The following is a 22,786-nucleotide window of genomic DNA, read 5'->3' on the forward strand; positions in this document are numbered from 1 at the left end:
TGGAGAAGAGCTGTGTCTTTGGCCTCTTGTTGCTATAATACAGACCATGACTGAAAGTAACTATGGGGAACAGGATCTATGTCAGCTCATGGCTCTTGGCCATACTCCATCACCGGGGCAGGAAGAAAAGGCAGGAACTTAAGCAGACGAAATGAAGCAACACTGCTTCCTGACTGGGTCTTCATGGCTGGTCCCACCCCTAGAACCCAGAACTGCTGCCATCGTTCATGGTGAGATGAGCACCACCACCCCCACCGCCATTAATCATCAGTCAAGAAAATGCACCGTAGGCTTGTATACAGCCCAACCTGATGGAAACATTTTCTCATCCGAGGTTCTCTCTCCCTAGATGACTTTAGCTTGGATCAAGTTAACATAAAACTATGCAGCACAGGCTGAGTATCATGGCCATCCCACAGGTTGTTCCCTGCCCTTTGTTGTGAGATAAACTGGAGCTTTTCTGAAATACCAGAGGAAGACGGTCCCCTTCCTGCTGAGTTACTTTATTTTTGAGTCCCAGGGCTTGTTAGTGCCCTGCCTCTGTTGTCTGGCTCCTCTGTAAGAGTCCCAAGCACCTACCCCTACCCCCAGGCTGTAGTGTCCTTGTGTCTTTGCATCCTTACCACAGTGGTCATAGGTCATAGGCAGAACTCACTTCTGCTCACACAACTCTCCTTCTTGTCATGTGCTTAGGACAGTCCTATGTCCTTGAGAATTGTAGTCTCTACATTTAATTGTAGTTATTGATCTCTACATTTAATTGTACTTATTGATCTTCCTGAAAGTATGCTGATGGGACATCTTGGTCACAGAGCATATTACAGAGAGCCCCCAGAGACCTATTGACTTAACATCACACTGTCAGATACTGAGAAGACCTCAGGGTTTACTTCACATTAAAGTGTGTGCCGTGGTTGTTAAGTATCCATTTAAAATAATTAAAACTGTTGTTGACACAGTAGTCTTGTTCTCTGACACTTAGGAGACTCTGTCTTAGTTTAGTGAGTAATCAGATTGTTAAAGATAGTATAATTCTTAGTCTGGTTGTTTGGTAACTGGCGTTTAGCATGTGGGGGCAATCAAAATGTACATCTTACATCTTACTATTAACCGCCTCTTTTGGTTCTGGGCAATTTGTGTCTACCCTCACCATGACTTTGATCTAATCTGACCCATAGTTAGTCCATAGTGATCCCTACAACCTGGGTATGTTGGAGCAAAGTCTCCCATCACCCTGCTCTCTTACCCTCCCATTGCTGTGCTTCTACTGTAGGCCATCAGCCCACTTGTCTGTTTCCCATGGTAAACTGTAATTCTGCATGGTTTCCTCTTGGAGCTAAATGGTGCACTGTCTGTGAGATCCATCCGTAAACTAGTGCAAAGCAGACCATGGAGATCCGAACACCATTTCTAGCAGCTAGAACCATTACTAAAGTGGCTCTCCCTTCTTTGTTCTCCTCAGTTTCTGTCCTCTGGTAACAATACTTTGTCTTAAGCATGTTTTTTGTTTTGTTTCTTTTCCCCATGAACTTATGAGTTAATTTCTGGTCCCCTCTTCTGGAACTCTCAAGAGATGCTGGCTCAGACTCAGCCACCACTCTTCATAGTTTCAAGAGGATCCCTGACCTTTCTCTGGCCTCTCAATGCAAACCCTGAGGGCCCCTTAAGACAGAGAACCAAACACTGTTCGTCCTTGTGAGTGTTTTCATGCCAGCATTCTAACCTCTCTGAAACCATGAAAACACATTTTTTCTTTGATTTCTTTTATCTACATGTCTTGGGTAGCTCCATAAATGGGATTGTTGATAATAGCAATGCACATGTTTTCTTTTAAACTATCTCCCTGGTAAGTATCTAGTGGTTTTAGAAAGAGAAGCTTTTGCATACTAGCAGTGGGTGTTAAGAGCTGAAGGTTGAGCTGCTGAGACTGACTGGAAATGACCTTACTGAGACAATGTTGTCATGTGAGAAGGTCTCAGATTGTGAACGGTCTCCTATTTGATAATGCCACAAAGGGGTTATCATGAGTTAGGAGTAGCTTTTGGAAGGGCTTGGGCTTACATGTATATATTGTCACTAACATTTCTAGTTCCCACAAATATATCTGTACCTCAGTCTTGTTGGTTAGGTACAGAGAAGAGACACTTTGTTATTGAACTAATCAGGAGAGCCTATTTTGTACCTAGAGAGAAAGAAATTTCCTTTTGAAAGCAACTTCTCTATGAAATATTATTTCTTCCTTTTTGCCCAAATTGCTTTTAATAGCTATACTTTGTTGACATCAAAGGTAAGCTACCAGTGAGGAGGTCCCAAGACCCTAAGAAGAGTACCAGAAAGAAGAGTTGACAGAATAGCATGAGTCTTACATCTGAAGAAATGGTTTGAAGAATTCAGAGTTGTAAGACTGTAGCTTATGCCCAGGAAGACTGATCTAAGTACAACAGCCAAGGCCTAAAACTGCTCTAGAAGCACAGAACACTTATTCTCTCTCTCTCTCTCTCTCTCTCTCTCTCTCTCTCTCTCTCTCTCTCTCTCTCTCTGTATCTCTCTTCTGTCTGTCTCTCTCTCTGTCTCTCTCTCTTTCTCTCTCTCTGTCTCTCTCTCTGTGTGTGTGTGTGTGTGTGTTTGAATATGTGAGTGTGTGTATGTGTAGGTGTGTGTATGTCTTTGAGTAAGTGAGTATATGTAAGTGTGTGTGTGTATACTATAAGCAAAAAAAATGAGTGAGAACTTTCATTAATATTTATTTCATATGTCATTGACCAGAACATATGGCTCATTCTTGAGAATTACCTGGAGAAGAGGCCCTGAATTTAACATTCAAAAAATTGAAACACTTCCTCAAGTCTGACCAACAATAATAAAAAGTCACCAGCACATACAGTTATTTGTGAGGATGTTTATTCCATATGAATATTATTTCATGCTTGTATGGGAAACTGTAGCTAAGCATTTCATTGTCTCCAGTCTGCAAAAGAAGCACCATTCTATTGCTTTGTCTTGATTATAGCCATTAAATCATTACTTTTACATATATTGCTGTTACTTCTGCTTTCTTTAAAGATTTAGTAAATGATGTTTTATGAAGCCACAAAATACATATATTTTTATTTTGACCTAAAAAAAATAAGTCACCAGCAAAGTTCCTTCCTTTACATTGGTTACTTTATGGCCAGTTTGTGATATGTATGATTGACAGTCCACAATATGAAACAGGCAGTGGGAGGACCTGCAGCTGCAGACCTTGGTGCAAGTGAATGTGGAGTTTAGCATGCCTTGCTCTTAAGCATGGACCCAAGAAACAACTGAGTCCAGAATGCTGTTTGAAGGACTTGTCCTGGGCCTGGGTGAACTTTTCTCGTGGGGAGATGAACAGCCCACAACTGCAGGCTGGGAGAATCCCTTCTGGCAAATGGATTGGTATTCCAAGACTACACTACTGTTGCATACCTGACTTCTTTCTAAGGAAGAAGTAGCCTCAGCAGTACAGAAGAGGCTAGGTCCTGCAAGGTCCTATAGGTCCTGGAGGCAATTTTTGTTGGGAAAAGGGGCAAAAGAAATTGAAGACATAGACCCCTGGCCCCTCTTTATTCTAATATGCAATTTCTCCTCCTATGGTAAGAACTGAACTGTGGACAAAGCACAGGCAGTGGCTAAGCTTTCTTTCCTGGATGTGCTTATGTAGTAATGTTCTGTTCTCATCATCCGTGGTGTCCAGGCTTCCACATTAATGGATAATATTACCATTAAGATTCTATAAGGGTAGAGAAGGTGAGACTGAAGCAGTGTGAGAAGTCAAAGAGGGTAGGAGAAGGAAAGAGGGAGGGAGGGCCACCAACACCTATCGTGTAGAGCAGATAGCAGGAGCTAGCCCACAGAAGTCAGAAAGAATTACTAAACAAAGAGCTCTGTCTTGTTCACAGCAGTTGCCTTTTGGGAGGAAGCCAAGAAGTAGGCACTGGGATGATGGACCGGGAGTAGCTGGAACCAAGAAGAGCCTAGAAGATGAAATATCAGTGCCAAGTGGAATGTCCCAGAGTAGGGTGTGTGTGCAAATGGGGTCATCACAGAGACTGTGGAGATGTCAAGACAAAGAAAGGTGAGCTGGAAGCAGTGTGTAAGAGCAAAGAACAGAGTCCTTTTCTGTGGTAGCACAGATTCTTAAAAGGAAAAGCTCTATAGTTTCTGGGAGCACCCAACAGTGACCCTAGAGAGGCAGTGTTTGTGAACCAGGCCATAACAGGAGCTGAAGAAGTGCCTGTCAAAACCCAAAACTCGGAAATAATACATTTTTTTGAGACAGGGACCCATGTGGCTCAGAACGGTCTTCAACTTTCTGTTACCAAGAATAGCCTTCAACACCTAATCTTTCTGACTCCGCTGCTCACAGGCTGGAATTACAGGCATGTGCCACCACTTCCTGTTTTGTGTGCTGTTAGGGACTGAACCCAGGGCCTCCTCCACGTTAAGAAAGCCAACTATGCACCATCCCTAACCCTAAAGTTACACAATTCTATAAGGAATGTGCACAGTGTGTGTGCACTTCACAGGGCATGTTCTATAAACATAGTATGTCGAGCATGGGATTCTTTGAAGACATTTAATTTGAAGGCTTGTAAGCAACAAGAGACGTTTTAACTTCCTATACCCTGGTCATACCTGGTCCTGTAAATCTTGAAGAGAAATAAGTATATTTGTCTGTCTGCCATTTTCTGGAGTCTTCTCCAAGTATTTTTGTCTCTGCCTCTGTCTGCCCACTCATCCCCCCACTACAGGACTTCTAACAAGCTTCTTTCCCGAAGTCTGATGGTTCTTGCTTCTTGGAAGTAGACTGTTACCAGTTTGTTTACTGCTCTTCTGGGAAATATGTCTACCTGTTGAAATGATAATAATGCCTGTGCCTTGTTAGAAGACTCAAGGGGGAAAGTATGTTTTGTAACCCACCAAAGGTTAGAAGCGGTTCCTAAATGTTTCTTTAGGTCCATTAACCACCTCATTCTAATTAGAATGTGTTAATGCTAATTATGACTGTGAGTATTCACACACACACACACACACACACACACATACACACACACACACACACACACACACAAATGTGTGAGTAGCCAAAAGAAAAGAAGGGTATTTTCCATATAACATCGTTACCCCCTCCCCCGTCTCAGTTGTAAGTGGAGAGGCAGCAATGTGTGTGAACACAGAAGCTGATTCTACCTCTAAGATTCAGCGTCCTTACTCTTTTCAAGAGGTTCTTTAGAGGATTGCTGTTTACCTGGTCCATCACTTTCTTCTGCAAGGCACTCATTTCTTTTGAATGGCACCCAGTGTTGATCCCAGGAGCCCCCACGTCAAAGGACTTTGACCTTCCTTGGCCTCAAAGCAGCTACTCAACCTCTTTCAGTATTTTGAACTTGACTTGGATGAAAATGGAGTCTGAGGGAGACGTACCAGAAGCCGTAGGACATAAACTTGAGACTGAGTTAGTAGCCATAGTTGTCACATGTATGAAGGACTGAGGGTGACATACCAGGGAGAGCACATAGGGTGGAAGGACCAACAACCCACATCATATTGGCATCTGTGTCCATGAACGTAAGTCCTGCAGATCTCCTGATGACCCCAGCTCTGGGAACTAACTATCTTGACTAAACTATTAAGGGGTGGTAGGTGCTGAGCCAGAACCACCTGTCAAGCCACCCTGAGTTTGTAATCCACAGAAATAATAAACAATTTGTGGTTGTTTTAAGTCATTGTACCTGTCGATGGGAAACCTGCTGCAATAACTAATAGATAACTAATAGCAGAGATTAAGAGGAAACACTCTGAAGAGGTCCCCGGTGAGTGGCACTGGGTATCCCATAGTAAGAAACAGTCCTGGAAATGACTGAAGATCTTGATTTGAAAGCTGGAACCTCTGGATCTTGGGTTCCAAATGGAACTGGTACTAAAGTCCGAGTATGAGAGAGGCACCTGGTGTTCTCACAGGTAGACAGAGCCAAAGGGCCCAGTTTGTAGTCAAGCAAACACAGATGGACATCTTGGCTCCCCTAGTTGCTGTTGGAACTTATTAACTGCCTCTTTTCTATTGGGTTTTAATTTTTTTTCATAAAGATAATACACTATCTTTTGATCGTATTATTTTCCTTTCCCTCACTGCCCATATTTCTTGAAGGTCTTAATTTGAAATCATTTCAGACTCATAAAAATACATAATGGAAGTTACCAGAAGAGCCCTCACATTCTCTTCAGAGCTCCATCAAGTATGAACATGTTATATTCAGGCTGTGGGGATGTCTCACTCAGCAGAGTGCTTAGTTTGCCTCAAATACAGGCTGAAGTAACTGTGACAAACACCATGAGAGCCCAGCTCCAAAGCATGAATAATATTTCACAGAGAGCACCAAACTCCCAATTTCACAAAAATAAATCTACACAGCCACACTCTCCTCCTCTGCTCTTTTTCTTGATCCTGTTTTGCCTCAGGTTGCTCAAATCTACATCCCACCCCACTACACACACACACACACACACACACACACACACTTCCATGTCAAGCTGTCTTTTCTCAGAAAATTAACCTATCCTAGATAATTTCTTCTTTAAAAAGAAAAAAAGAAAAGAAAAGAAAAGAAAAAAAAAACAAGAGCTGGTATGCCAGTAAAAAGTTTCTCAATCTTATTTTCTCAATATTTTATTAAATGGCATTTCCAATGTGAATGACCTCCTTCAACCATCCCCACATCAAAAAGATTCAAGCATTTGATCAAGAATTTCTAAAAAATTCAGTAATTCAGGCTACATCCATTGTAGATGGTTGTTGGTAAACTGTCCACTGAGCAAGTGTGAGTACCTCAGATTAGATCTCCAGGACACATGTATTAAACCAAGGGTGGCACACATATCTGTAACCCCTGTACAGAGGCAGGCAGAGGTAAGAGAATCCCTGGTGTGCTCTGGTTCACATTTGGTGAGATAGTGTCTCAAGACATTAAGGTAGAAAGCAATCAAGAAAAGACAAAAGATGTTGCCCTCTGTCACTGACTTGCACAGACACATACATACACACATACCACACACGAAATCACACACACACACATGCACATGTGTGCACACACATACACACACACACACACACACACACACACAGGAGAAGGGGAAAAGAGATTGCTCTGTCAATTCTATCATAAGAAGAAATAAAAACCATTCAAACAACCCCTTTCCCCTACTTTGACTCATGACATGAATAGATTGTTTTCAGAACTCAAACTTAATTCAGAGAGAGAAATTTTCCCACATAAATAAATTGGAGTTGTGTCACTCATGTGTGGCATTTGTGCTCCTCTCTTCAGCATCCACTGAGACAGAATCTGAAACTTTGTGCCCGCTGTATCCAAGACTGTGTCTGGAAAGAGCAGAGCTATTAACTGACCTAAAACAGTGACAGGGAAGCTCCCCATAAGTGTCGCATTTTTGTAATAATCAACCCAGAAGCTATCTAGAAATAAAAACAGCTCGTCTGGAGGTTGTTTTCTGACTCCTCAAAGATGTAATTGTCAAAGAAATAAGGGGATGTTTCCTCTTCATGTCTAGGATAATAGCTACCTGTAACCACCTTCCTTCCAGGCCCCCCAGCCCCCTGTCCCAACTGTCTGAGGGTGATCTGACCTTCACTTCAGGTTGCAAAGAACATAGCTAAGCCATCTGCCTGTCTAGTTACATAAAAGGCAAGCCTGCAATCCTGCTTCCAACTTTATAATTCTTTTTAATGTTCATGGCCAAAGAGAGGAGGGAGACAGCACAGGCAGTGAACTGACAAGACCTAGGGAATTCACAGTGTTCACATTCAGCCTGGGTGCTGTTCTTGTGTTTGACAAGGAACTTCTTGCCCTTCCCTGGACCTCTCATTGGCCACTGAATCGAGTCAGGCTCTTATTTTTTTCCTATGTGGGCTTCTGCAGTCCTCAAGTGCCCTGATACAACATTATACTCTTACGGACAGAACAGTAGGCAGTATCCACACATACTAATAGTTCCATAAATAACTAACTCAACTACTGAATTGGGCTATGGAAGTGGTTCAGAAGACTTAGTCTGCAAACCTGAGGGCCTGACTTAGAATCTTCAGCACTCAGATAGATAGATAGATAGATAGATAAATAGATGATAGATAGATAGATAGATAGATAGATAGATAGATAGATAGATAGATAGATAGAAGATAGATAGATTGGTCGGTAGGTAGGTAGGTAGATAGGTAGATGAAACCAAGCATGGCTGTATAAGTCTGGAGCCCCAGATTAGGGAGTGGAAATAGACAAATTCTAAGAGATTGCTGGCCAGCTAGTCTAGCCCAAATGGCCTTGCATCAGGGCAGTATCTCTAAGAGTGATGGAGGAAGATACCTGATTTCTCACTCTAGCTTTCACATGTACATGTATGGGAGCATTTATCCATACTAACATGCATAGTACATACAACAGGCATGGGCATACACAAATTGTTGAATTAGTAAGTGAATGAGTAGTTTGACTAATATATTTTTTTTACTGGCCTGAGTGATGTGTATAAAATGCTATAAAAACATTGCTAACATACGGAGGCAACTGGGGTGTCAGTGTGGCTGGGCGGTAGGAAGGAGAGGCATAGGCTGAACATTGACGTCGACATTACAAATGTAAAACCTTCCCTGTAGAACTTGCCTTTCCCACACAGCAATTACGTGCCATGATGTGCACACACTTTATAGCTTCTTTCCCAAAACACATTTGTGGCTCCATTTTTGCCAGTGTTGTTTTCACAGCACGTAAATGACCAGGAGCAAAGCCCAAGTTCTGGGTCCTATTTATTCTCTCTTTACGATCATATGCAAGGTTTCAGAAAACTGAGCTCAGACTTTTCCTAGGTGACATGGTATTGTCTTGCAAAATCTTCAGCCACATGACAGATGATATACCTTGACTCTACCTTGTTAAAGGTCAAGAGAAGGCCTCTATTTTGTCTTTGTGTGGTTGCCACCTTCTTGACACACAACACAGGAGGATAATTTTGACTCCTTTCTGACATGAGTTACAGGACCCGGTTATGAAAACCTTCTACAGGAAAACAAACAGAAAGTGACCAGAACAAATTAGGGCTGGAGGTACTTGGAAGCTGAGTAAGAGCTTTGAAGTCATCCACACACCAGGAGTTCAGGATGCCTCTTGAGAGCCCTCTAGAATTTCTGTGAATGCACCTTGGAATATGTTTTGTTTTTGTGAAAATGTCCCACGACTGACACCATGAAAAAGGGATTATATTAAAAAACAAACAAAAATATCTATCCCAATTGCAAAGGCTAGCTTGCATTTATACAGCTCTATCCAAGTATAAAAACTGTTCTTGTCCTTATCTGTCTTAGAAAATTAAAATGGTTTGATGCAGTTGACAATTCTCCATCTTCTGAGGGGAAAAGGAATGTTGCACCATACACACGTATCTACTCATAATATTCTCTGGTCCAGTTTCTAGAACACGATGTTGTACCAATAGCTTACCTGCCGTACTCTCATTCCTTCTGCAACAAGTCTTTGAGGATTTCTCATTGAGCAGCAATGAACTGAACTCTTGTTGTATATACAGAGCTAAAAAAGAGAGCCATATTCAACACAAAGAAGAAGGAGGAGGAGGAGGAGGAGGAGGAGGAGGAGGAGGAGGAAAGAAAGAAAAAAAGGAAAAAGAAAAAAAGAAAGAAAAAAAGCAGATTTCAATCTCTATTAAGCAATATTGGGTCAGAAGCATAATAGGGCTGACCTACTTCTTTGAAAGACCCAGCAGGATGCATGCTAGGTTATCAGTGAAGTAGCCTAAGATTAGCCATTTACGTTATGATGTAAGACTTAGTGATGATTATAAAGATTGTGGAGCAGTAATCTGAAACAACCAGATGCAAGCAAGAACACACACTGCATCCTTCTCAGTTGGGTCTATCTGGATGTTGGCTGGGTGAGACTTTGAAGGACAGAGAAAACAGGAAGGATTTCAGCACCCAGGTTACATGAGAGTAGGTTATGGCAGATCTAAGATGTCCCAGCGGGGACTGGGCCAGAATGCTCTGGTAACCAAGCACAGCATTTAATTTAGTTCTGGGAGGCCAGAGGGGACCTTCTGTAGCAAGCCCATACAGGATGGCCATGGCTATTTTCTCTCTCTTCCTTCCTGCATGAGACAAGAGCCACAGCAAGAGGCCACTCTTAAAGCTCTGTGTCCACCCATGCCTGCATTTGGGGTGATTCTGTGAAAGCTTCACAACTGTCCAAGCCCCCTCCTTGCTACATTGGCCAAGAGCGATCTTTCACTGGTATGATGAGCTTAGACTGAGCACTTGGTTCAGAGCCCTGCAAAGAGTGCAAATCCTACTTGTTAATCTGTCTCCCAAAGACCTCAAAGCCATTTCTTGTGAATGAAAATGAGCTGGGGGGGGGGGGGACTCTACAGATTGGAAATATTCTTTAACTGGCTAGCTTGCCTTACACATTCTTTCAATGTTAGTGCACCCAAAGTTTGGAAGATACACGCCACTGTTTCTATGTCTCTGTATTTCAAGGAAGTAAATCTATTAAGGGTAAGAGAGGAAAAGGGAGAGGAGATGAAAGAGAGAGAGAGAAACAAGAGGAAGGGTTTTAAGTTTTGAGAAGTTTAATACTGCTGACTTGAGAAAAGAACACTGTCTGAGTAGTGTTTTTTAAAAAAATAATAATAATAATGACAGCCATTTTCCAAAAAGCTGCATAAGGTACTTTATGTGAACTGAATCCAAAAGAGGAGACCCGCAAGGAAACATGCATTATTGTTTCTAAAACAATTTAAAAAGTGCTTTTAAACTGAATTCAAACACATAAGCTAGGTTGTTAGGTGTGCTTATCACTCTGGACTGACAGAGTTTGACACTATGGCTCTGGGGTTGGTTGGTGATTCTGACATTCCCCTAAAGGCTACTCATTTGAGGCTGCCCCAAACTTAGGGGAGGGAAGCTTCCTAGGGCCCAGCAAGCTGCCATTAAGGGGTCATTACTTTCAGCTCTGCCAAGGAGCACCAGTGGCCAGCTCTTGCCCACTGAAGTAGGAAACTGGGTTGGGTGGGGTGGTGTTGAGAAATACAGTTAGAACACATGTCAGGAGAGAAACAAATGGCATTCTTGGGACTCACCTAGCTTCCATACTTGGGAGGAAAAAACTGATCATTTTTAAGTAAAGCATGTGCTCCTTCTGGGAGAAACCATTTGCATTTGGGGGCATTTTTTGAGTCTCAAATTACCTAAGCTCCTTAAAACTACAATGAAAATACTGGGTTCCAGAGAGCAGATAAACTTGCTTGCTCTGTGGTAAGGCATGGGTCTCCTTAGAAGAAAAAACAGAGAGGAAGACCCCTCTGCCTCTAGTCACTTCCTAATTATGCTAATTTTCTTTGAGTAATATACTGGGCTTTGGGGGGAGGGAGCCAAAGGAAGGGAGGCTACAATACAAGCCCTTATTCTCAGCCCAGACAGCACAGGAAATCCTCAATTAAGCTGTATCACTGCCCTCAGCGCTCAACAAACCACGAGCATTATATTTAATATTCTTAGACTCATAATAATGGTTTTATGTGACATGGCAGAGTTAACTCATTCCTTCTAGACTCTTCTAACCTAACCACCCCCCCTCCGCCCCAGTGATTGCAGAATGCAAGCTTCTTGAGAGAAATTGAAGTTGAGAAGAATAGATCATGAACGTTTAAAAAATCTCCCCAGTTACAAACTGATGCAGCCAGTATGGAAATCTCCCCATCCCCGCTGGATTTGTGAATGTTTGTATCCTTCTGCGAGTATACACGCCTGGTGCCATCCACTTTTTTGAGACCCACATCTCTCAATGGCCTCACCAAGTAAGTTACTTAGGCTAGCAGAGAGCCCCAGGGACCCACCTAACTCCACCCCTATACTCCCATCCTCCCAACCTCCCTCACTCACTAGGATTAAAGACTTGTGGGCCAGTGCACTCAGCAGGGGTTTTGTTTCTTTCTTTCTTTCTTTTTTTTTTTTTTTTTTTTTGTTTTGTTTTTTAACTTGATTGGAGGGATTAAACTCAGGTCCCTGTGCTTAGAAAGCAAGCCACTTTATCTGCTGAGTTATCTTCCTAGCCCTCCCTTAAATAGTGTTCCTGAAATGTTTCCCATTGTTAGGAAAAAAGCGGAAGGATGTCACTGGGAATTACACATCTCATAAGGGTGAGGACTTCTGCTTGACAGAAGACTTCCCAAACCGAGGAAGAAACAGCAATTTACACAGTGGCGAAAGTCTGCCCACAGGCCCCGGTTCTGCCGTGAACGCTCTTTTCTGGTGCTAGGTCTGATTTAGAACAATGTCTTCCTTGTGCGCACCCTTAAAGGTCGGCAGGACCCGGACAACTAGAAACTTGGCACATTGCCTTCTGAACTGGTGGCCCTCTAAAGGTCTGGAACTAATTTTCTTTCTACTCTGTTTGGTTCCCAGGCACGGACTGAGAACTGTTTCTTTTGGGAGGCCTTCCCTGCCCCCATTATCTGAGTGACCGGTGACCTAGAACCCAGAGGATAACAGTTGTAGACTGTGTGCTAACTTTGTGATAAGCGTTTGAGAAGAGTCACCTCACCAGCAGGAGCTGCGCAGCCTGCCTCGAAGGAATGAAGCCATGTCATCTCTTCAGCTTTCTGAACTGGCCCTGGGAGGGGTGCAGAGAAAGAACCAAGGTAGAAACACCCCCAGAAGCTATGTTGATTTAGCTGATTGTTTCTCTCTTACAATAAGAAATGACTATTGGAAGACTAAGGTCTCTGACAGCATCCTCCCCGATGGACCATCAAAACACGCTTACAGTGTGCACTCATCATTCATGTTCCACATGTAGAACCGAGCAGGTGACCAAGAGGGCGTCATTCTTCCCAATTCAGTAATCCTGATTAGCCCTCAATTCTAAGTGAGAAAGAAGCTGAGAAGCATTAACCTTCATGTACTGCTGGTTCTGATCAGAGACTCTGCATGCCTACCAAGCTTTGTTTTCAAAGTTTCTCAAAACGCTATTTATTAATTTAAAATATTTTTAGCTACAGGAAATAAATCTTAGTAATGACTGCTCCTGAAGGTCTTACTTTAATACTAATGTTAATTAGTGTTGATGTGAGAAAGTCATCCTTAGTTGCAGGACATGATTTTTGACTACTTCAGACAATAATTGAATTGCTTTATCTTTGCACTCTCTCATACACTCAGATCTTATTTTATTTCTTACATTATAATAGAATGTTATATTATATTAGTCCATTTGTCCTACTGTAGGAAAATGCCCAAAATGGGTTAATTCATAGAGACATTTTCTTGTTCTGTAATTCCTAGGAGGGCTAGATGAAGACACTGGTTTTTGCTCTTCTAGTCAGCACTCCTCTCTGCTTCCAAACGTTGCCACCCCACATCACAGACAGTAGAAAGGTAGGCTCCCAAAACACCAGTGCAAGTTTCTTTTACATGAGCTCTACATGGCGAAGCCCTCATGGTCTGCCTGTTTTTAAAGACCCACCAATCACACTGTTGGTGTCTGCATTTCAAAAGCGGACACATCAAACTACAGCACTGATGTCTTGGCCCAGGTTGCTGGCAGGAGGTGGTAGAAATTTTTCTTATGCTCTGTTGGTATCCCAAGTGCATGGTGGGTATAGTGAGTGCTTGATAAATAATAAATCAGGAAGAGTTCTTTTCAGGCATCAAGAGTTTTAACTACTGTTAGAGCTGGTGTATTGAGGAAAGGGGCTATCATGTGCGGAAGAGGCAGCAGGCTTGCTGAAATCTGAACTCTCACCTGGGCAGTTTCAGAGAACTTAGGAGTCTGTCCTGACTTATCTGCTCATCTGTAAAGGGAAGTGATGCTGCTGCTATGTGACAACATTGTTTTAGTGACTCTAGAGAAATAGGAACACGAAACATTTTTAAGTCAATAACAAATATACGTCAAGCAATAAACTAATTTTCCGTTTGTTGGAAACAAAACACACAGACACACACATGTGATACACATATAATTTATAAACACATACACATATGCATATATATATACATATTTATATTGTCTAAGTAACCTAAACAAATACAGGGTGTATAGTATCTACACACGTATATGTAAATACTGTCTAATTACCTAAATCTGTTAAATGTAATACAGAACAATAAAGCTTACTGAGCAATGGAAGACATGGCATTCCTCAGAGCAGAGACTCATTCATTCACCTCCTTGTCATTCATCTGCCTTCCACCTGCAGAGAGGACTGCAGGGTAGACCAGCAAGCTAAGGGCAACAGGTGAAAACAGACAGGATTTTCCTTGTATTGAAAGCTGATACGTTTGAAAGTGATGCTTTGGAGAGGAAAAGGTAATAGAAGAAATGATGCTATTCATAGAACGCCAGGTAAAACTGTGACATCACCCTCCCCTGGAGTTCAGTGGCACGAAGCTGTTGCTCAGTTTGAAGAGTACAGTCTGAAGTTCTCAGTGACATCAACCGTACTTTGCCGTTTGCCTCCATCTGATTCTCTTGGGTGTATCTTTGAGTTGTTCTAGTCTGGGTTGACAGATATTTTTTTTCCAGGTTGTAATTAGTTGATATTATCCAATTCAGAATTCCTTCTTTTCCAACAAATGCTCTCATTATTGTAGTGAGCAGCGGCCCAGTCCTTTACCTTAGCAGGTAAGCTGATACGAAAGTCAGAATATGCCCGCAGTGATGGCTTCTTCCATTTGCTTGGTAACCCTAACCCTGCTTCTCAGGAAAGCATTTTCCTAACTTTAAACTGAGGATCAGAAGGAAGCTTTTATCTCTGTCACACAGGCCTGATACTCACTTGAACTTACGTTTTTTGCCTAACTTGGAAGACAAAGGGGAGGAAAGAGTAACTCATTAGATTTGCTTAAGAATGTCAAAGGAAATGTTCATGAGCCTGAATATTCTCTGAAACTCTTGTCTGCTGGCTCACACCCCTGCCATGTGGGAGGGAGCCTGACTCTGACAGCTGTCTGGGGAGAGCAATTTTTAGCCATCCTTACCTACAGTTATCTGTCACGGGGACTAGCAGGATTTCGAACATGGAAATGGTTTCTTTTCTTTCTTTTTTTTAGTGGGAAAAATTCTTTACATCTAAAACAGCATTTTAGTGAGAGAAAAGAAGAAAGCCAGGTTGTGGAAACTATAGGTAGTAATACCGGGCTCTGTTTCAGGCCCTAACACAATTTCTCATCACTAAGTAACACCAACTCTCCAATAGGCTGCCTGATCCTTCTGGAAGCATTTTAGAGTCCAGCCAGGACGTCTTGTATACCTTCATTCTGCCCAGAGCAGCCATGGTACACACTGCATCATGTTCAAGGTCACAACTACAAGTGACCCAGTGATGCCATGGTAGCTCCCCTGCTAGCCACCTTTCACTTTAGTCTCTTGGGTGCCCTCTTCCTGCTTCTCCATCTCCTGGGAGGTCTTCCCACTTGATTCCTCTCCCTGTGTCTAGCCTTCCCTGCTTAGGTTCAGAAGAAGCAAATAGCCAAGAAAAGAGTGTATAAGTCATTTATTTAGAGTGCTTAGAGCAAAGTTAGACATCAGAACAGAGGATACAAATCAACAAACGTAAAGCATTAAGCAGGAAGGTGGCTCTTGATTTTTATAAAACCATTGAGAATACTTCCCTTTGCTTTTCCTTAATGGATTAAGCTTTGAGAGATTTTGTCTGAAACACAACATTCATCCTAAACTGGTTGTCATACTGTTTAGACACCCCTCCACATCATGCCTCTTTTCTGGAATGATAAGCTTTGTTTGCCATTTTCTTATTTAACAACAAGAGTGAACATCCACAGGCGTTTTAACCAGCACAATGTGGTAAACAGGGATTTGCCAAGCTAGTCATGTTCCGACCCAAGATGAGAAGCTCTGATCGTTTGAAACTCTGGTGTCTCAGTCAGGGTTTCTATTCCTACACAAAACATCATGACAGGTCAGGAAGCAGGAGCTGATGCAGAGGCCATGGCGGGATGTTACTTACTGGCTGGCTTGGGTTCCAGTCCTGACTTCCTTTGGTGATGAACAGCAATATGGAAGTGTAAGCTGAATAAACCCTTTCCTCCCCAACTTGCTTCTTGGTCATGATATTTTGTGCAGGAATAGAAACCCTGACTAAGACAATTTGGTACCAGCATAGTGGGGTATTCCTGTGATAAACTGACTATGTTTTGGGGAGGACTGTGGAAGGACTTTGGAACTTTGAGATAGAAGAGCCACTGGGATATTGAGAGCTCTGTGGTATGTTCTGTAGGAGCTTGAAAGATAATGTTGAGAACAGTGCAGAAGATGGAGGCCTGGCCTATGAGTTTTCAGAGGGAAGATTAAAGACTCTTATCAGGGCTGTTGCTGTTTTTATTGTGAAGATTCTGTGATTTTGGTTAGCTGGGGCTAGAGAATCAGCTGTGATTAATAAGATACCAGAACTACTAAAGCAAACCTTTGAGTTACTAGGACTACTGATGTTGGTCAGCTAGAGCTAAGAAATTAGTGGTGATTGAGAAGAGACCAGCATCTGTGAAGTGAAACTGTTTTCTGAGAGCACAAAGAGGCTGTGTTCCAGAGATAGCCAAGGTTGTTCCTCATGCTGTGGCTAGAATTGGTAATGTGTGAGAGTCACCCAGGCCGTACTGGTTTTGAAGGAATGAAGGGGTCGTGGAGAGCAGCTGAGGCTTGGCACTGTGAGAGGCCATGGAAGGCCATTGGAGAAGGTGCAGCCTCAGTTGCAATTAGTGCCCCAGGACTGAAGTAGTGTTTTGGAGATGCCAGTAGCACGAGATGACCACCAAGAACAGCAGCAACAGTGGAGAACAGGAAGCAGGGGCCTAGAAGACAAGGTGTGTGCTACAAAGGGCAGAGCTGGAAAAGTGACCTAAGCCCTTGGGGGAGCCCAGAAGTTTGTAAGTGGATTCCCAGACATTGCATGGTTAGAGATTGATTTTGTTTTTGATTGTGACTGTGCCCTGATATTTTTCCCTCTTGAAGGAAAAAGTGGAGCCCACAGTTAAGACTTTGAATTGTAAAAAGACTGAATTTTAAAAGAGACTAGATATTTTAAAGGTATTGCAATTTTAATATGTAAGAATTTGTAAAGACAGTGGGACTCTTAAGGTTATTTAGAACTTGGGGATGAATAAAAAAGTAAGAGTTGAGGCTTAATAGTGATGTGTTTGTGTGTCAAGTTGACAAGGGGTCAATTGTACTGGCTGTTTTTTTGTCAACTTGACACAAGCTGGAGTTATCACAGAGAAAGGAACCTCAGTTGAGAAAATACCTCCATGAGATCCAGCTGTAAAGATCTCAACTAGTGATCAAGGGGGAAGGGCCCAGCCCATTGTGGGTGGTGCTATCCCTGGGCTGGTAGACCTGGGTTCCTTCTATAAGCAGGCTGAGCAAGCCAGGGGAAGCAAACCAGTAAGTGACATCCCTCCACGGGCTCTGCATCAGCTCCTGCTTCCTGACCTGCCTGGGTTCCAGTCCTGACTTCCTTTGGTGATGAACAGCAGTGTGGAAGTGTAAGCTGAATAAACCCTTTCCTCCCTAGCTTGGTTCTTGATCATGATGTTTTGTGCAGAAATAGAAACCCTGACTAAAACATCTGGGAAGCCTGATCATTAAGACAAATTTGTTCTAGAAAAAAAACCTTCCATTACGGCTCTTGCTGGTCCCAGGTTTAAAGCCCCTTGCTGATGAGATCTCAAGTTAGGATTTGTCAAAAAATAGGTTTAGAATTTTACCTTCTCATTTCCTGCTGCAGTCTCTGTGTCTGTGCCTGATGTTCACCACTCAGTCAACAAAAAGAAAACAAAACTTGTGATCCTAAAAGGGTTTTCTGTTTCACCTTTCTATAGAATGCTAGATGTTTGCAGGCTATAGCCCTGGATGGAAAATGAATGGGGGAGGTGCAGAAAGACAAGAACATGAGTCAAAAGAATGAGCATAATGTGGTTTCCCCTATAGAGGTTTTTGTTTTTAAACTCTAAGCATCATTCACTGAAATGTGGTATCCATGGAGACGGTTGCAGTACATGCTGAGGTTACATATTATCAGCAGACAGAAAAGGCTATCTATCCCATCTGATGCTATGTTAAAAATGTGAGAACAGGTTTGAAAAATTACTGAACAATTAATTGAGTGCATGTCTTGTGTAGGGAACTCAAGATGTGCAAGGAAGGGTAAGATCAAAACCATAGAGTAAATGGTCATTTATCTCAATTAAGAGTCTCAACAACCTTTAGTATTCTAGCTCTTCAATTATCACCTGTGTAAAGGTTTCCACTGTGGATTTAAATGTTAACCACACCTTGAGTTAAAGAAAACATTGTTAAGTAGGAGATGAAATTTTCCTGTGGCCTTTATCATAAAAGATGATAAAAAAGGATGCCCAGAAAATGATTAAGAAGAACATAGCAGCCTTGCAGACTAACGACCAAAAGATGAGCAAATCAGGAAAGGAGGAGAAATAACTGTGAGCAAGCAAGAAAGAAACTCTGCAGTATGTTGACTTCATCAGGGGCCAAAGAGCTGCTGTTGAAAAGAGCAAAGAGGGCATGCATTCGGAGGAACGGAGAGTTAGGAACACTGCACACAAGAAACCACTCAAGGGAGATGATGTAGTGAGTCAGAAGCTCCCTGTGAGTTCGAGGAGACTCCATGGAGGCAAACCCTTGGATGATAGCGCATACTGTGCTTCTAAACTCTAGGGCCACTGAAAGAGGAGAAGCAGATAGGTTTGCTGATGGTTTTCTGCCTCCCTAGAGCTGGGATTACAAGTGTGTGCAGCATTATGACCAGCTCTTTTTTATGGGTGATAGGAACTTGTGCTTTCAAGATGAGCACTTTACTACCTGAACCATGCCCTGCCTGCCTCATCCTTGTCTGGGCAGCTCAATAAAGTGTGTGAGTTTTTCCTTCCCTCTGGGTTCATGTAATCTAGACTCCTAGTGCAGCTGAACCGCTGGAGCGGCGTTTTATGTGTTTGTAGAATCTTCTTTCAGTCTCTGAGCTAAAGTATTTGATTATCACAGCCATTCACCACCACCATCATTTATTCACCAGCTCAGTCATTACACAGCTGCATAGGGGTCGTCTACATCATACAAAGTGCTGTGTCAGACACTGGGAACACACCGCAGAGAAAACCATGGGGATCTAACCAGTTGTCTTAAGACGCTTAGCTCCAAAATGATAATTTGTAATTGAATACATAAAAAAAAAAGCCTGAAAATGATGGCTTGTTTTTAGTCAGGAGAGGATTCCTAAAGAAAATGTGTGGGTTCTCTTTTGGTCAGTGAAATTTAGTTTTCAATGCTCTCAGGGAGCTGGTGGTTTTAAGGTGTCGTGCACAGTTAACAAATATGCTCTGGTAAGTATCTTACCTTTTGCACGGTTAGTTCTTTAGTATTTTCCAATTTTATCATGGCTCAAAAAAGCCAGTTATTTTTTAAATGCCTGTCTTGAAAAAGACTACAGATGAATTCCCAATTTTAAGTGTAAAAGCCAATCTCCATCACAGGAACTTTTATATAACAGTGGGAATGATATATTTAACCACTAGATTATTTAATAATTATGTCTATGTTGAAGTAAATCTCTTCTCAATATAGAAGTCTAATCAATGAGTGAATCAAAATATAAATCTTGGAGAAACGCACTGTTATAATGACAAGAAATATACTAGCCGACCTGTACAGCACAAAACTTTAAAGACATGGTCTTGTCATGTAGCCCAGGCTGGACTGGAACCCATAAAGAGATGCCTACAGGAAGCTAGTGCTAGAGGTATGCTTCACCACACCTCCAGATTCCTGAAGAAATGGGTTTCACCAAAGTCCTTGCCTTGGTATCTGTGTTCCGTGGTGTGTTAGGATGCTAGGGGCTTTTGTAGCAAAATTCCCAAGACTATGTGTCTTGAACAACAGAAATTTATTTCTTAACAGTTCTGAAAAACAAGATTTAATCACAGACACCACTTTTCTCTATGTATCTTCACATGGTCTTCCTACTGTGTGTCTGTGTCCTTATCCTACTATGTGCACCTGTGTCCTTATCCTACTATGAGTATCTGTGTCCTTATTCTTCAATGTGTCTTAAGTCCTTATCTAGCCTTATGACACTCACCTTTGGACTGAATCCCACACATGTCCCTATTTCATTGTAACTATCCAATCCTGTCTTCATTTTCTACCCTTCCACCCAAATGCTGTTGTGTTGGCCTCCAGAAGAAGCAAGAGTCATCCTTCCCTAAGTGCCCTACTTTGTAAGTGCTGGCATGTCAGCAGGGGTTCTTTCTGCATCTCTAGCACCCCTTGCTTCGACTAAAACATCTGTTCACTTCAGGGTTCCTTCAGGCTTTCCATCAAATGTGACTCTACTGGGGGGGGGGCGAGGAGAGAGAGAGAGGGGAGAGAGGGGAGGGAGAGGAGAGAGGGGAGGGAGAGGAGAGAGGGGAGAGAGGGGAGAGAGAGAGAGAGAGAGAGAGAGAGAGTGAGAGAGGAGGGGAGAGGAGAGAGGGAGGGAGGGGAGAGGAGAGAGGGAGGGAGGAGAGAGGAGAGAGGGAGGGAGGGGAGAGGAGAGAGGGAGGGAGGGGAGAGGAGAGAGGGAGGGGAGGAGAGAGGGAGGGAGGGAGGGGAGGAGAGAGGGAGGGAGGGAGGGGAGGAGAGAGGGAGGGGAGGAGAGAGGGAGGGAGGGAGGGGAGGAGAGAGGGAGGGAGGGAGGGGAGGAGAGAGGGAGGGAGGGAGGGGAGGAGAGAGGGAGGTAGGGAGGGGAGGAGAGAGGGAGGTAGGGAGGGGAGGAGAGAGGGAGGTAGGGAGAGGAGAGAGAGAGGGAGGGAGGGAGGGAGGGGAGAGAAAGAGGGGGACAGAGAGGAGAGAGGGAGGGAGGGGAGGAAAGAGGGAGGGGAGGAGAGAGAGAGGGAGGAGAGAGGGGGGGAGGGGAGGAGAGAGAGGGGGAGGGAGAGGAGAGAGGGGGGGGAGAGGAGAGAGAGGGGGAGGGAGAGGAGAGAGAGGGGGAGGGAGAGGAGAGAGAGAGAGGGAGGGAGGGAGGGAGGGGAGAGAAAGAGGGGGACAGAGAGGAGAGGGAGGGAGGGGAGGAAAGAGAGAGGGAGGGGAGGAGAGAGAGAGGGAGGAGAGGAGAGAGAGAGGGAGAGAGGGGAGGAGAGGGAGAGGAAGAGAGGGGAGGAGAGGGAGAGGAGAGGGGGAGAGGAGAGGAGGAGAGACAGGAGAGACAGGAGAGGAGGAGAGACAGAGACAGGAGAGGAGTAGAGAGAGAGAGAGAGACAGGAGAGGAGAGACAGGAGAGACAGGAGAGGAGAAGAGAGAGTACTGTTAAGACCAGAGTGTGGTGCTGATTTCTCTTCACTAAACTTTGATCCTGGGGCTCCCCCATAGCATTGTCCACTCCTTTGCAGTGTGATTACAACTCTTCATTCATCATGGGATTAGTTTGCTAATAAGAATACAGCAATTTCAAACCCCTACCTGGAAATCATATTTCCTGGCAGTTATTATTCGGATTCCACTTTTATCTTTGTATCATCTCACTGAACTGCAATAGAGGCACACCACATTTCCTTTCTACACCTTGCATTTATGGAATTCTGAATGTACCAGTCAGTCCCTGCACATAACATGTGTCTTCCTGCTTAAGGACAAAGGGACTCTCTTGCAGGCTGCACAGTCCTCCCCAGGGGCCATTCTCTTTCCTTCTCCTGAATTTCTGTTTCCTTCTGTTCCCTTAGGGAACTTGTGGCCTCTTCTTATTGCTATTAACAAGACATGTCCATTAAACTTGATGCCAAGTAAAGGACTTTCAGAGTCAATCAGATCCCATCAGTCTCTGGACTCCCAATGGCGTGCTGAGCTCACAAGTCCATTCAGAAAAGGTTTCATGAATGAATTTAACATCTGTGTACTCTGAGAAATGGATCATCTTGGAGTACAGCAAGAGGAGAATGGTGTTTGTAAATTTCTCAGTAGAGAAAGTACACAGCTGAGCTATAACAGAAGGAAAACAAGAGCGGCCATTTCTCTGAGTCATTGGGCTATGGGCTATTTAAGAATGGAATTAAGAAAGGAAATGAAAAAGCTAAAAATAAGGTCACTCCTTTTAGGTTATTTTCACAAATTATAAATTGCAAAAGATGTAGCCATTTCAAATGGCATACTCCAAAAATCATTCGAAAGTATGTATTACATAGCAGCTCTTGCAGAGCAATAGTTTCAAAGCTCAACTTCAGTATCCTTAACCTCTACATGACTATGGCTTTTGGAGTCAGATAGAAACCAATAGTCATTCGTATTGATGCAGATTTTCTCCCAGTTGTCAGTGTCAGGGAGAGAGAATGAACAGCCAATTTTAGGTACCTTCTTCAGGTGTGCTGAAATCATTGAGCTTTTCCAATTAAAATGTAGCAGAAAGACAACGTAGATAGTCAGCGTTGATGACCTTAGACAAAAGGAGAGAGCTGACGGACCACCATAAGTGACCGTGTTATCTTGCCTAGGTTGCCATAAGGAGACACCATGTACTGACTGGTTTATACAACATAAGCCTATAACCTCCCAGATCTGAAGACTGGGCTTCAGTGGAAGGTGCCTGGTATTGATGTCTGGAGGAGACTCTTCCAAACTGGCAGACAGCAGCCGCTCTACCTTCATGACAAAGAAGGAGCAAGATGGAGGAACTAACTCTTCCT

This window comes from Micromys minutus (assembly GCF_963924665.1).
Source record: "Micromys minutus genome assembly, chromosome: 30".
Classification (NCBI taxonomy): domain Eukaryota; kingdom Metazoa; phylum Chordata; class Mammalia; order Rodentia; family Muridae; genus Micromys; species Micromys minutus.